Source organism: Lactuca virosa, chromosome 7 (genome assembly GCF_052849685.1).
Source record: "Lactuca virosa cultivar CGN04683 chromosome 7, Lactuca_virosa_CGN04683_v6, whole genome shotgun sequence".
NCBI lineage: Eukaryota > Viridiplantae > Streptophyta > Magnoliopsida > Asterales > Asteraceae > Lactuca > Lactuca virosa.
In genome coordinates, this window is record NC_136432.1 from 96,822,018 (window position 1) to 96,836,720 (window position 14,703).

General features: G+C 32.8%; 1 pseudogene; it reads right to left on the reverse strand.

Annotated features, from left to right (window-relative positions):
- Positions 1-14,160: 14,160 nt before the first annotated feature.
- LOC145126954 (NAD(P)H:quinone oxidoreductase pseudogene) lies at positions 14,161-14,460 on the reverse strand (annotated as a pseudogene).
- Positions 14,461-14,703: the final 243 nt, after the last annotated feature.

Here is a 14,703-nt window from a genome sequence, read left to right on the forward strand (position 1 = left end):
ATTTGCTATAATCATCAGTAAAAGTCACATAGAATCGATTTGCATCCCTTGTGGTGGATCTGAAGGTCCAACACACATCTGTGTGTATGAGATCCAACAATCATTCACCTCTTTCACAAGAACCAGTGAAAGGTGATTTTGTCATCTTACCTAGCAAACAAGACTCGCATGTATCATCTGACCGTAATTCAAATTATTCCAACACTCCATCCTTTTGTAGTTCGGTCAGGTGTTTCTTGTTGACATGTCCAAACGACAATGCCACAAGCATGCTTTTTCTATACCATTAGATGAATCAATATGAAAAACACTATTTCCTAAATTGTCTACAATCATCACAGTTTCATACACACCATCACAAGGTAAAGCTTCAAAATAAAAAATACCATTTTTTTAAGCTGAAATAGAACCATTATTTTCATCAAAAGAATATCTAAAACCCTGTTTAAATAAAGCATGAAATGAAATGATGTTTCGTGTCATCTGCGACGAGTAGCAACAATTAAATAAATCTAACCCTAACCCACTATTAAGCACTAATCTATAAACTCCAATATTTGTAACAGGTGAAGATCGCCTATTCCCCATGATCAAGTTCATCCTTCCAGGATCCACATCCTCACTTCTTCTTAGCCCATACAAATCAGAGCAAATGTGAAATCCACATCCTGTATCAAGGACCCACGAATGATAATATGATGAGTTATTAGATAAAATAGTGTAAATACCTGTCGATTTTGGCTTCACCTTGCCATCCTTGATATCTTGCAAGTATTTCAGGCAGCTTCGTTTCCAATGCCCCTTGGCATTGCAGTAAAAGCAAGTGGCCTCATTTGGGTCGGAAACAAGGGGAGAATCGAAACTGGACTTTCCTTTGGGTCCACTACTAGATGACCCAGCTTGGGACTTTCCCTTACAGTTCAGCTTGGGAGGACCTTTCCTCTTTTTCCATTTCCCTTGACCAATGGCCAAAACAAGAGCATCAGCAGGATCGGAGACAACACCTTTTCCCTTTATTCCCGCTTCAGCTGTTTGAAGGAAGTTGTGCAATTGTGATAAAGTAGTTTCATTTTTGTTCAAATGATAGGTCAATATGAACTGATCATAACAACTTGGCAGAGAATTCAACACTATGTTGATTGCCAACTCTTCATCAAAATTCACATTCAGTTTGATGAGCCTATCCATGTATCGTTGCATTCTCGAAACATGGTTGCTTACAGACTCACCATCCTTCATCTTGCAAGACATGAGGGACTTTACCACTTCGTACTTTTCTTGAAGAGCTCGCTTATGGTACTTTTCCATAAGGTCCTTGTTCATCTCGTATGGCCAGTAATCCTCGTAGTGTCTCTGCAATTCTGGAGTCATTGTTGCCACCATGATGCAAGCAACTTTTGTTGCATCCTTGTAGTGTTTCTCGTAGGCAGCTACTTCTTCAGGAGTGGCCTTCGTCTTATCAATCTCATCAAGTGGTTTTTCGAAGAGATACTCTTTATGCACAATACGAAGAGCCATTTTGATATTGCACATCCAGTCATTGTAGTTGGTGCCATCCAATTGCACCTTTGCACAGATGTTCAATAGAGAGAATTTGTTGTTGTTGGAGGAGGAGGAACCAGAAGCATTGGTAGGAGTACACATCTGAAAGAGTAGAAAAGAAAGTGTTAGTTAGATAATAACAATCTTCAATATAACACCCAAATGAAATATCAAAGCTAGGATCCAACTAAATAATTTACAAATTAGAAAAAGGATGTCGTAATCTACTTGCAAATTATATAAAGGTAGGTAAATGACGATTTTCCAATTTCACTATCGAAAACGAAATTTTAATGAATTAAGTTTTGAATGAAATTCCTAGATCTTTTGAGAATCATTAAACTTTTCAATGATATTTTTAATCTCGATTATGCTCTTCCATTTGTGACTGAGATACCGAGGATCACAAACAAGATGTGAATAACCATGCAAATTAGCTTGGTACTCTCGATGTCATTTATCATCTCATTTTAATATGTCGGTTATCCACATGCGCTCCATTAATCAATGATAATTTACGAGACACCCATTGCCACTCTTTATTAGTCCCTATTAGTGTGCTGGTTAACCACACACGCTCCACTAACGACCAATAAAGTGCAATGTGCAATTGCATGGATTAGCATATAATTTCACATTTTTCCTAAAGTAACTAAGATTGAGAATTTTATAAAAAATGTATTTAGTTACTTTATAGATGATTATACTTATTAATGAGGATTAAGTGTCCTATTAAACTCGTTCGGCTAACGACCCTCCACTAATCAAGGAAGCAATGGGTGAGTGTGGACACCCATTCAATTGCCATTTTATAGGCAATTTCCTTATACCCCCTTATAGATCGGCTTCGTGAATGAGGCGTACTAGCGGTTCGACTGACTTGTCTTATATATATAGTAATATTAGACTTTTAATGTTACATATAACATAAGGGTGTATTTTAAAACTTTTCAAAAAATACTAGGTTATATTATAAAATTTAAAAATTAATATTCAATTAATTAAATTAAAAATAAAACCAATCATAAATTCAAGATAAGGATATCAAATTACATTTTAAAATATTCAATTTTATCCAATTAAAACAATATTAAGGTAATCGGACAGCACAACACGCTGTGGTGAACAATCACTACGCCGTGTTGGGTCGATTTCGCAGGTCAACACGTCGTGTAGGAAGAACTCCACGGCATGTTTGATGAACAAAATGGCTATTATGTTTTCTCCTCCTTGTTCAAGTTCACATTAATATCAATTCAATAGAAAACTAAATCTACGCTCTGATACACTTGATGGGTTTTGAGCATAACAAACAATCATATGTGTGCATGTAACCTTAAAATTGATCTTCATTTTCTCTAATTGAACATACAATGTGAACAATAATGTAGAAACCCTACAACACTAGTATATAATCAAAATTACATAATTAGTGTTACAAAATATACCTTTGATTGTTATATAGCAATAACAATCCAAATCCTTGGTGTTGTTGAGACTTTGAGAACAAGCGTCACAATTTTCATGCCTCTAATGACTCACACCCAACACTAGCAATAGAAGAATGATTGGGAAGGAGAAGGGAAGTTGCAATTTTTGGCTGGTACACTTCAAGAACAAGTGACCGAAAATCATAGGGTATCAGCCCTATTTATAGTGTAGTCATGAAATCCTAGATAAGCCCAAATCCAATATTAACTTAAACCGGGTAATTATCCACTTTCCTGATTATCCACTAAAGACTATTCTAGAAACCCTAAGGCATATGAAAACCATCCATATCCTATGGAGGGTCTAGACTACCTCTTGCTCAACTATTAAACAATTACAATTCAGTCCTTGCACTTTCAATTAATTCTTTTAATCCCAAAATTAATTCTAATTAATTTCTGATTAAATATTAAGTAAATATTACTATTTCTAATTAATATATTATTCTCATAATATATTACCAAATCATTTATTTTAATTTATCAATCAAATAATAAATAAACCTCTTTCTCCAAAATCATCCTGTCTAGCTTGTCATGAGTCTCTTGTCTAACGAAAGCTTCACAACCTCAGACTTTGATATGTGAAAACGAGGGATCTTTCCTTGTCCACATCTCGTGAGGTGTTTTGGCAAACTTTTTAGTAGGGACAAGATTGGGGATATGGGTGGTTGTCTCTAAGGCATACCCCCAAAAGGAAATGGGAAGAGTGGCTCGACTCATCACGGAACGAACCATGTTCAACAAGGTTCGATTGCGCCTCTCAGCCACACCATTAAGTTGTGGTGTCCTAGGAGAAGTCAATTGTGAAACTATTCCACATTCCTTTAGGTAGTCATGGAACTTGATACTAAGATACTATCCTCCTCTATCAGATCGGAGCGTCTTTGTCTTTATGCCTAATTGATTCTCGACTTCATGCTTAAACTCTTTGAACTTTTCAAAGGTTTCTGGTTTATGTTTGACCAAGTAGATATAACCATATCGACTATAATCATCTGTAAATGTTACATAAAATTGATTAGCATCTCTAGTAGTGGATCTGAAGGGTTTACACACATCTGTATGTATGAGGTCCAACAAATCCTCGCCTCTTTCACAAGATCCAGTGAAAGGTGATTTTGTGATCTTGCCGAAAATACAAGATTCGTATTCATTATTTGGCCTTAGGTCAAATGATTCCAAAAATCCATCCTTTTGGAGTTGCGCGATGCGTTTCTTGTTAATGTGCCCAAGACGACAATGTCACAAGAATGCCTTGTCTAAACCATTAGTCGAATCAATGTAAAATACACTATTGCCTAAGCTATCAACACAAGTCACAATTTCATACACACCATTACAAGGTAAAGCTTCAAATATAAAAACACCATTTTTTTAATGGAATTGAACCATTCAAATCATCAAAAGAGTAGCGAAATTTTTTTCTAAACAATGCATGAAATGAAATAATGTTTCATGACATTTTTGATGAGTGGCAACATTCAATTAAACTAATCCTAACATTACTACTAAGCACAAGTTGATAAGTCCCTATATTGGTAACATGAGAATATCGCCTCTTTCCCATTATCAGATTCATCCTCCCATGCTCCACCTCCTCACTTTCTTTTAGCCTCTACATATCAGAACAAATGTGAAATCCACATCCTGTATAAAGGACCCAAGAATGGGTAGATGGTGAATTATTTGTTTGAATAGTGTATATATACTTGTCAACGATGGCTTCACCTTGTCATCCTTGATGTCTTGCAAGTATTTGGGGCATCTCATCTTCCAATGGCCCTTGTCATTACAATAGTAACAAGTTGCCTCTTTGGGGTCACTAACAGCTAGAATGTCTGAGTTGGGTTTCGCCTTTGGCCCATTGCTTGATGACCCTGGATGGGCCTTGTTCTTCCAGATAGCTTTGGGAGCAGCCTTCCTTTTCTTCCCTTTACCCTTTTCAATGGTGAGAAGGAGAGTATTAGTAAGAGGGGCCAAATTCTTCCCCTTCAATCCTGACTCAGCAGTCTATAGCAAGTTGTGGAGCTGGGCTAATGTGGCTTCTATGTTGTTCAAATGATAATCTAATATAAACTTATCATAATAACTTGAAAAGGAGTTTAAGACCATGTTAACGGAAAACTCCTCGTCAAAATGCACATTGAGCTTAACTAGGTGCTCCACGTATCTTTGCATTCTCTGCACGTGGTTGCATACAGACTCTCCCTTTTTCATCTTGTAAGCCATGAGGGACTTGACCACTTCAAATTTCTCTTGTGGTACTTTTCCACAAGGTCATTGTTCATCTCAAATGGCCAGTAGTCCTCATAAAAACTTTTTAATTTAGGAGTCATTGTGGAGAACATGATGCAAGCAACTTTTGTTGCATCATCGTAGTGTTTTCTATAGGAGGCTAGTTGTTCAGGAGTAGCAATGGCTTCATCGACTTCAACGAGTTATTCTTCAAGGACATATTCTTTGCCCTCGAATCAAAGATCCATCCTTATGTTGTGTATCCAATCATTGTAGTTGGAGCCATCAAAGGTTACTTTGGATATGATGGAGAGAAAACAGAAACCCGAGTGGTAGGCAGATGATGATGGAGCAGAAGCATCAACAGAAGTATACATCTATACAGAAAAAGAATATTTTTAGTTTAATGATAATTATCCTTAATATTTTAACCCATAATAAATGATTAAGGCTAGGATCCAAAATAACAATTCACAACTAATAAGAGGGATGTCGTAATCTTATTGAGAATTTATGAAGGTAGGAAAAAGAAATTTACCAGTTTCGAACTATGAAATTCCTAGATCTTTTGAGATTCATTGAGTCTATCAATGACATGTTTAATCTAAGATTATGCTCTACTAGTTGTGACTGGGATATCAAGAATCACAAACTAGATGTGAATAACCATACAAATCTGATTGGTACTCTCGATGTCATTTATCATCTCATTTTAATGTGCCAGTTAACCACACGCGCTCCACTAATCAATGATAATTTTCAACATGCCCATTATTAATCTTTATAGTCACTATTAGTGTGTCGGTTAACCACACACGCTCCACTAACTACTATAAAGTATAATGTGCAATTTTATGGATTAGTATACTTCTCACATTTTCCTAAAGTAACTAAGAGTGGGATTTTATTAAAGGTGTTTTAGTTACTTAATAACATTATAATTTTAATGAAGTTAATGTCCTATCAGATCCATTCTGCCAACGACCCTCCACCAAACAAGAGAGCGGGGGGTAAGAATGGATACCCAATGACGGTCATTTTATAGACCGTTTCCTTAATCTCCCCTTATAGTTCGGTTTCGTGAATAAGGCATACTAGAGATCCGACTAACTTAATCTTATACATATAGTAATTATTAAACTTTTAATATTATATATAAGGTGTATTTTAAAACGTTATTCAAAAAATACAAGGTTAATTTACAAATTTCGAAATTAATAAAACTAGTTCAATTTAAATTAAACCAATAAGGATTAAAAAAAATTATTTACTATAAATCAATTAATCAAATAAATTTTAATCCTAATCCAATACCTTCTAATTTCGAAATTAGGGGTTGGGATATACCAAATTTATAATTATCCAATTTTAAGGCATTTAAAACTAATAATTATCAAAACCAGGAAACCCTACCAAAACCCTAGCAATTTTCGAGAATCAAAGAAGGAGGCTTGGGTTTTTAAAACCCTTGCCGAAATCGAAAACCATCAAGAAGGGTTTTTTATCTTATTTAACTTTGTGCAAGATCACATAGAACATACGCTCTGATACCACTGAAGGGTTTATGTTCTCACTATGATTTTCGAACAACAATTTGAATTCAAGAACCCTAAAGTAGATTGCTATTTTCTAAAATGTGAAAGGGTTATTAAAAGCATACCTTTTAGTTTATTGTTTTATATAAACTTGAATTCCTTCTTTGTAGATCTTCAGAAAGCTAGCACCAGAAATCTCGTTCCTTTGATGGCTCACACCCAAACGCTAGAAGTTTGAGGCTACTGAAGAGAGAGAGGAGAGGGGAGAGGGTTTTCAGTTCTTCCTTGGTATATGGTATGGCCAAAAATATGAAGGTGGTGAAGGGTTTATATAGGTGATCAAGGAGGCTTAGATAAGGGAGGTTTCCTTGGATAAGCCTTATCCCTTTGCTTTCACCCCCAAGTTTCCTTAGAGCCTAACCAAGACTCTAGAAACCTTCCAGAACCCCTTAGAATTTGTCCAACCTCTAAGGAGGTTCTAGAATCGGTTAATGCTCAAACTTTTGAACATTATCACCTTTAGTCCTTCCACTTTTAATTATTCCAATTAATCCCAAAAAAAATTCCAATTAATTTCTGAATAATTTATAATTAAACAATATAACTTCGAATTACATATCAATAAATTATTTATTTTGATTTTTAATTAATTTATTAGTCATATAATAAATTAATAAATCAGTCTCTTACTCCAAATAGCATTCCAGTCTCTTACTAGGTTTAAGGGCAACCCTAAAGGAATTTGCTAATAATTTAAGTTTATACTAATTTATTTAATGGATTAGACACCTAATCCAACATCACGTCCATGTGATATCTTGTAGAACGGAGGAATAGTTCATCACTTATCTTAGGGCCAATTTTTTATTTGAATCAGAGTTCGACAGTGGCTTTGGAACATTCTTTGTTGTTTAGTTCAAGGTTTATACTTGAAATTGTAGTTATAGACTTATCCAAGTGGGAGACTTTTGAACAAGGTGTCTAAGCCAGTAACTAAATTGATATATTCTTTTAATTAGAAACAAATTCCTTTTTGGGTTGCCCTCATAACTATAACTTGGTTAGAATGCCATTTGTAGAGAGACGATAATTTATTAGATTATTATATGATTAATAAACTCATTGGAAATTATGAGGAAATAATTTTTTTATATAATATGTAATTAATATATTAAATAGAAATAAAAAATTGATTTGTTACTTTATTATGATTAATAAATTAATACGAAATCAATTAGAATAAATTAATTATTAATCAAAATTAATCTAGAGTTAATTCGGGATTAATTGAAATTAATTAAAGGTTGAAGCGTTGAATTGTAATTGTTCATAATTGAGCAATGATAGAAAATTCTAGAACCCATATACGGGTGAACGACATTAGGAGGGTTTCTAAGGTTTCTAGAAGCCTCCTGGTTGTAAATAAGGAAATGATTTGAATTGTGATTAAATCTATTATTTTATTATGCAAATATTGCTTTGTCCCTAAGTTATCAAAACTAAAAATAGGACCTCAAGGCCTATGATTTTAGTAGATACTCTCCTTTGGAAGATACTCTGGCCGAAATCTCCATTATCCTCTCTCTTCTTGTCTTCTAGTTCTAGGGTTTGGGTGTGAGCCATTAGAGGCATCATCCTTTTGGTGCTAAGCTTTCAAAGATCTACACTACAAGGATATAGAAGTGATTTGTTTAATACAACAAATCAAAAGGTATGTAACTCTATACCTGGTAATTTCGAACTACACTAGGGTTATGCTAGGTCTAGTTGTTCATTGTATGCTGCTATCAAAGTGTATGAAATAGATCTTTTTAAGAATGCATGTAGTCTATTAAATGTTAATTGTTTGCCATATTGTACAATTTTGTTTTCTATAAAAAACATCACCTCACCACCACCATTATCTTCATCGCCAACGACCACCATAGATTCCTATAAAAACCAAGCCGCTCTCTCCTGTTCCATCGTCCCCTGTCATGGCTTTTCCATCACTGCCACCCAACAATATAATTCCTTGCCCATACTATAAACACCCATTTTCTCCGGTGATTGATGATGTGGAGAAGGCGAATTCAGGCCACCCGAGTCTGCCTATAGATTCTGCTCCGATGGGGTATATATTGTACGATGAGCTCATGAGGTATAATGCTAAGAAATCGTATTGGTTCAATAGGGCTCACTTTGTTCTCTCCATCGAACATGTATGTATGCTCTAGCATGCTCTATTGCACCTTGTTAGCTATGACAACATCCTGGTAAGCACTTGACAATTATATCTATCTATTTCACTACTAATTCGAATCTAATCTCTATTGTCTTTATCAATCTAAATAATTAAAAAGAAATCGTTTTGATTGGAAAATGGAAGTTGTTTATAGTTAATATACCTCATCATTTCTATCTTCCGCACCATTTCTATCCTCCATCTGTTTGACGAAATGTCTCGGTGGATTGAATCTATTTTCGAATCTGGGTTTTTCCAAAAATTAAGTTATAGTGGCGCAAATAAGCTGTTTAGCTATTCTATCTCATCAAATTCTCGGTAAGGATTTGTCATCATGAACTTACACATATAACTTGTTGGGATCTAAGCATTGGTTTAAATGGGATAAAGATTCATTTTTTACTTTTACAAGCTAATTAACTTGAATAAGGATATCACTTTAACTCTTGCATTTTCAATCACAAAATAGTATAAAAACATCACCAATAAGCCAGTAATGATGTAAAATTCATTGCAGACCCCTAGGGCATTAACTCGATGATAGTTTTATTGAATCAAATTTGTGATACCAACGACATCCCATTTTGTGAATGGTTAATGGATACATGAATTTTCTTATGTCTGTCCACCACTAAAGTGGGTTTTATCCTGTTGTTATGAACTAAGATGTTATTTGTTGGTTTGTTAAAATAACATTAGGTTTATGTTCATAGGATTTGATAATTTGTATTTCTTTTTGTAGAGACAGGTGCATTGCATTTGTTACACGACGAAGATAAATATATGCTCATAGATTGGTATTCTTACAGAATACTAGTCTTACATAATGCTTTTCTCATAGATTGTCATTCTCGTAAGAATGGACCACTGAAGAAGATCGAGTATGTTCAAGAATTGTATATATAAGAATACTATTTCTTAATAAATTTATTCATTTTTTATGACACTTTGTTAGAATATGTATAATTCTATTCAAATGTATACTACTATTATTTTGTAAGAATATGTATGAATCCATATTTACATTTAGTTGTTTGTGAATATATAAAGATCTTATTATATTTCAACTGATAGTTCAAGAATTTTGTTTTTCTTCAAGAAGTTCATTTAATCAAAGTATGTATTCTGTCATAAATATGTATCCTGACATTCTTATAGAATATCATTCTAATATAATTTCATTCTGATAGAATAAAATTAGGTATAATTAAAAGTTATGTTAGAACTAAAATAACTTAGTTAAAAAAATCAGAATTTTTAAATTAAGAGATTTAATTATCCCCTAAAATCTAGGATTTTCCTTTTTTAACTTTATCTCAATTGACTAAAATACCCTTATAGTGAAATTAAATGATATTTTTCAATTATTTTTAATTCAATAATATTCATTAATCATTTTCTTAAAATAACTAAAATGATTGGTCCATAATGAAACCTAAATCTGCACAATTGATAGTTAGAATATAATAATCTAACCCTATATATATATATATATATATATATATATATATATAGAAAGAGAGAGAGAGAGAGAGAGAGAGAGAGAGAGAGAGAGGGAGAGGTAGGTTCATATGTAGATAACCAACTATTGTATGGATGTAGGTACCAATCAGATTTTAGATAAATTAAATCATTTAATAAATAATATAAGGGTATTATTGTAATCTTATTATTAATTAATTATGGTATAATAGAGAGATAATATGATATTAGTTGTATTCCTGATAAGTCGCATGAAGCAAAGATAAATTCTAAACAATCAACGTCACAATGAAAACAAGTCTTCAACCCTAAATCGAAGTCACCATCGTTTCTGATCTACCGCTTCTACTTATACAATCGATCATCAAGATTCCAAACGCATGACCAGATGATTATCCTTCTCCAATCAATCAGTAAGTTTTTCTTTCTTTTATTAAACTCGTTTTTTTGTGTAATCGATCAATCCAGGTTTCAATCGCCTTCCTCCTCGTGTCCGCCGCCACTTCTTCTTTGTCTCCGTCACTTCTTCCTCCTTTTTTTCTTTAAAATCGTCGGCAAAATGAACATTCGTCTCCACGCAGTCAACCTCCTGTTTTTTCTTCTAAAATCGAGGTTTGTAATTTCCAGTCATTAACAAGTAACATGTATCCCTTTTTACGAATCCATACTTGATTTTTCATTTATGTTTTTATGCTTTTTTTCGTCGATGCATACACAAATTTAAATTGGTTGCAAGAACTCATATATGTTAGTGTTATAGATTTCATTCGTTCTATAATCAACCATGTATTACTGATATGTAGTTATTTTATTATTATATGGAACGTATCTCAGTATTTTCACATGTGAAATCTTCTGGAAAGTGGAAACCAAATTAATTTGCATATCACTTGGAGTAAACAATTACTCACCATAAACTACATTATTTGAAAGCTTTTAGAAAATGTAACCTAACTTATTAATTTGGATATCACCTGGAACTTTATATTTGTTTAATAATTTATAGCCCATTTATTTGTCTTTATTCTTTATACCGATCGACTTGCTTAGTGGAAAGTGTAACCTAGCCATCACACGTAAGGAGGCATAGTTTTCTAATCAAATCCTCTCATACAAATAAATCCTGCAACCATTCCAAAGTTAAATCACCAAACCACATTTTATAGAACAGGGCACATGCGAGGCTGTTGTTTATGAGGTATTCATATACAAGTAACAACTCGTTTAATTCGATACAATAATCGAAAATCATAATTGTTTGATTACAATAGTAATACATTATGTATTTTTGGTTAATTCGTTCCGGTTTGAATATCTAGTTGTCTCAAATGGTGAATCGTTGATGTGTTTACAAGGTTTTTTGTTTGTTTATCTAATGTTATTTTTATTTGTGTACTTATTTTGATGCATTCTATATATTCACACAGAGCTTTATTTCCATGAGTTTGTTGCTTCGATGCTGCCTTTTTCTTATTTAGATTGTTAAAGTGTTGTGTGACTCACTATTTCACTCTATATATGTCCTAACAATGGTTGCTTTTTTTCTTATTCAGATTGCTAAAGTGTTGTGTGGCTCAATATTTCATTCTAAAAGAGTGAAGTAATTTTAGGGTTCACCTTACAAAAGCAACAACATTCTTTCAGAATTTCAGGGTCTAGCAACATTCTTTCAGAATTTTAGGGTCCAACCTACAAAAATAACAACATTCTTTCAGAATTTCATGGTTAATCATACAAAAACATCATTCGTTTAGAATTGTATGAGAGAATCTACACAATGTATTCTCAACTTTGATATCAATTTTATAGTTTATTCTCACAGAATGATCTTTGTCATTTTTGTTTGTTCTAGTATAAAAACACATATATTTTTAAAGGAATTACATTCTCATTTGTATTACATTCTACATGATTCTCAAGATTCTACATGATTCTCAAAAGGATGTCATTTCAATAAAAATGTGTACTTCATTGATAAAAACTTGTTATTCTTGATAATATATACAAAATTATTCTTTAAGAATGTCAATTCTTAAAATTATGTTCGAATAACATCATATTCTTTAAAAATGAAATGTTTTTAAACTAAAATTCTACTAGAATATTTGATTTTTTGTTAAGTTACACCGATCCTAAATGATTAAAAATAAAGTTTGAACTGAAAATTAATTAAACTAAACAATTCATATTTTTAAAATTAAGATCATTAATTATCCCTTAAAATACTAATATTTCCTTTTTTAAATATAGTTTAATTGACTAAAATACTCTTATGATGAAATTTGTGTGATTATATGGTACATGTTATCTCATTGTAATATCATAGACCCTCACATCCATTCTATTCATCATTTGGTCCAAAATTATTCCTACGACCATACAATAGATAGCATCCACATTATAACCTAGCCCTATATATATATATATATATATATATATATATATATATATATATATATATATATATATATATATATATATATATATAGGGAAAGGATCAAATGAGAACACCTAAAAGGTTGAGAACGCGAGAACAGTTCTGAACCAATCAATATATAAGGGTATATAGGTAAACTTGTCTTTTAATTAAATTATAAAAAATAAAATAAAATGATATTTTCCTAAATTTTTGGGATTCTAATTGACTGTTACCAAAAAAGGATTTTTTTTCCATTTTCTTTATATCATTAATGAAAGAGAAATAAAATTATCAATTTCAAATGATTTTATTTTGCTTTACGTGATTCTTGTCCTTAAATGAATAAATATTAAACTAATTTATTGAGTATACAATTGACTGGAAATATATAACAGTTTACTAATTTGATGATTTAATTTTATCAAATAGTGTCATATTCATAAATGAAAATGTCGTGACTGGATTTGTCTTTTGTTTTTTGTTCATGAATTGATATCCAAAAATGATTAAGAATTCATCATTTCATTACAAATAAATACGCCTCTAATTATAATCATAAATGAATACAACTCTAATCATACATGAATACATTTACCATAATACAAAATACATCTAAATTCCTATATTTTCAGTAGTTATATTCATAAATGAATATAAAGTGAATCATAAATAAATGCCTATAACATTGTTTTTTTCTTCCAATTTTCTTGTTGCTATCATACATATAGAAACGAAGAGCGCTGCATTTCCATGCTTTACAGTTATCCTTCTTCGAAACATCAAGCTCTAAATTGCACCTGTTCAAAACATAAATCATTAATGTATAAAATCATGCAGTTACAATATATTTATATTCATTGATGATTAACTGCAAAATAAGACATTTGACATTGTATTCATATAAGATTACAACTAAATTTATATTGATAAATTAACAGTCACATTCATAATATATGAACAAGAGTTAGAACAATAAGAAGGGATGGAAATGAAATCATACGAAATTCTGAATCATTTCTCTAAGATTAATGCATCAGGGGAGACGAACAGAGAAGCAGACAGAAGATCAGAATTCTAGTGCTAAAATGGGAACCGCAGTAAACAAATTATCATAGAGCAATAGATCAAGAATGCTTCAAACCTCATAGATTCTCAGAACATATACAAATTAAATATGGTTTTTAACTAGCGGAAAAAAAAGAACACAGATAACAGTATGAACGTGAACATTCAGATTGAAGAATCTTGTTGGAGACTATACTGTGCCAGCCCTCCGCCAAACCCACCTCCGACACTAACAATAGCAGCAGCTTTATCGGCAAACACGTTCGGTGGTCTAGATGCCCAATCGATTGCGTTCTTCAAAGGTGCTGTAACCGTGTAATTGTACTCAGGAGAAGCAAAGAGGAAACATTCAGATTGAAGAATCTTCTGACGAAATGCTTCGACCTCCGGTGGAAATTTGTCGTCGACTTCGAGATCTGTGCTGAGCATCGACAACAGCGATATGTCGACGTTTACGATCGACATCCCGTCGATCGCTTGGGTGGCTAATTCAATGGCGGCGCGGATGAGGCCATGATGGAAGGAAGCTTTGCGAGTGGAACCACAAATGGCAGCAACGTTAATGATCGGTTTGGGTGATGGCGAGGTCTGATGGTGGCGTAGGGATGAGGCGGTGATATGTTGAAGATGTCGATTTAATGCTCTATGAGATTAGGTCAAGAAATAAAGAGGCAGAGAGTAATTATAGGAGTTTACAAAATTAGGGTA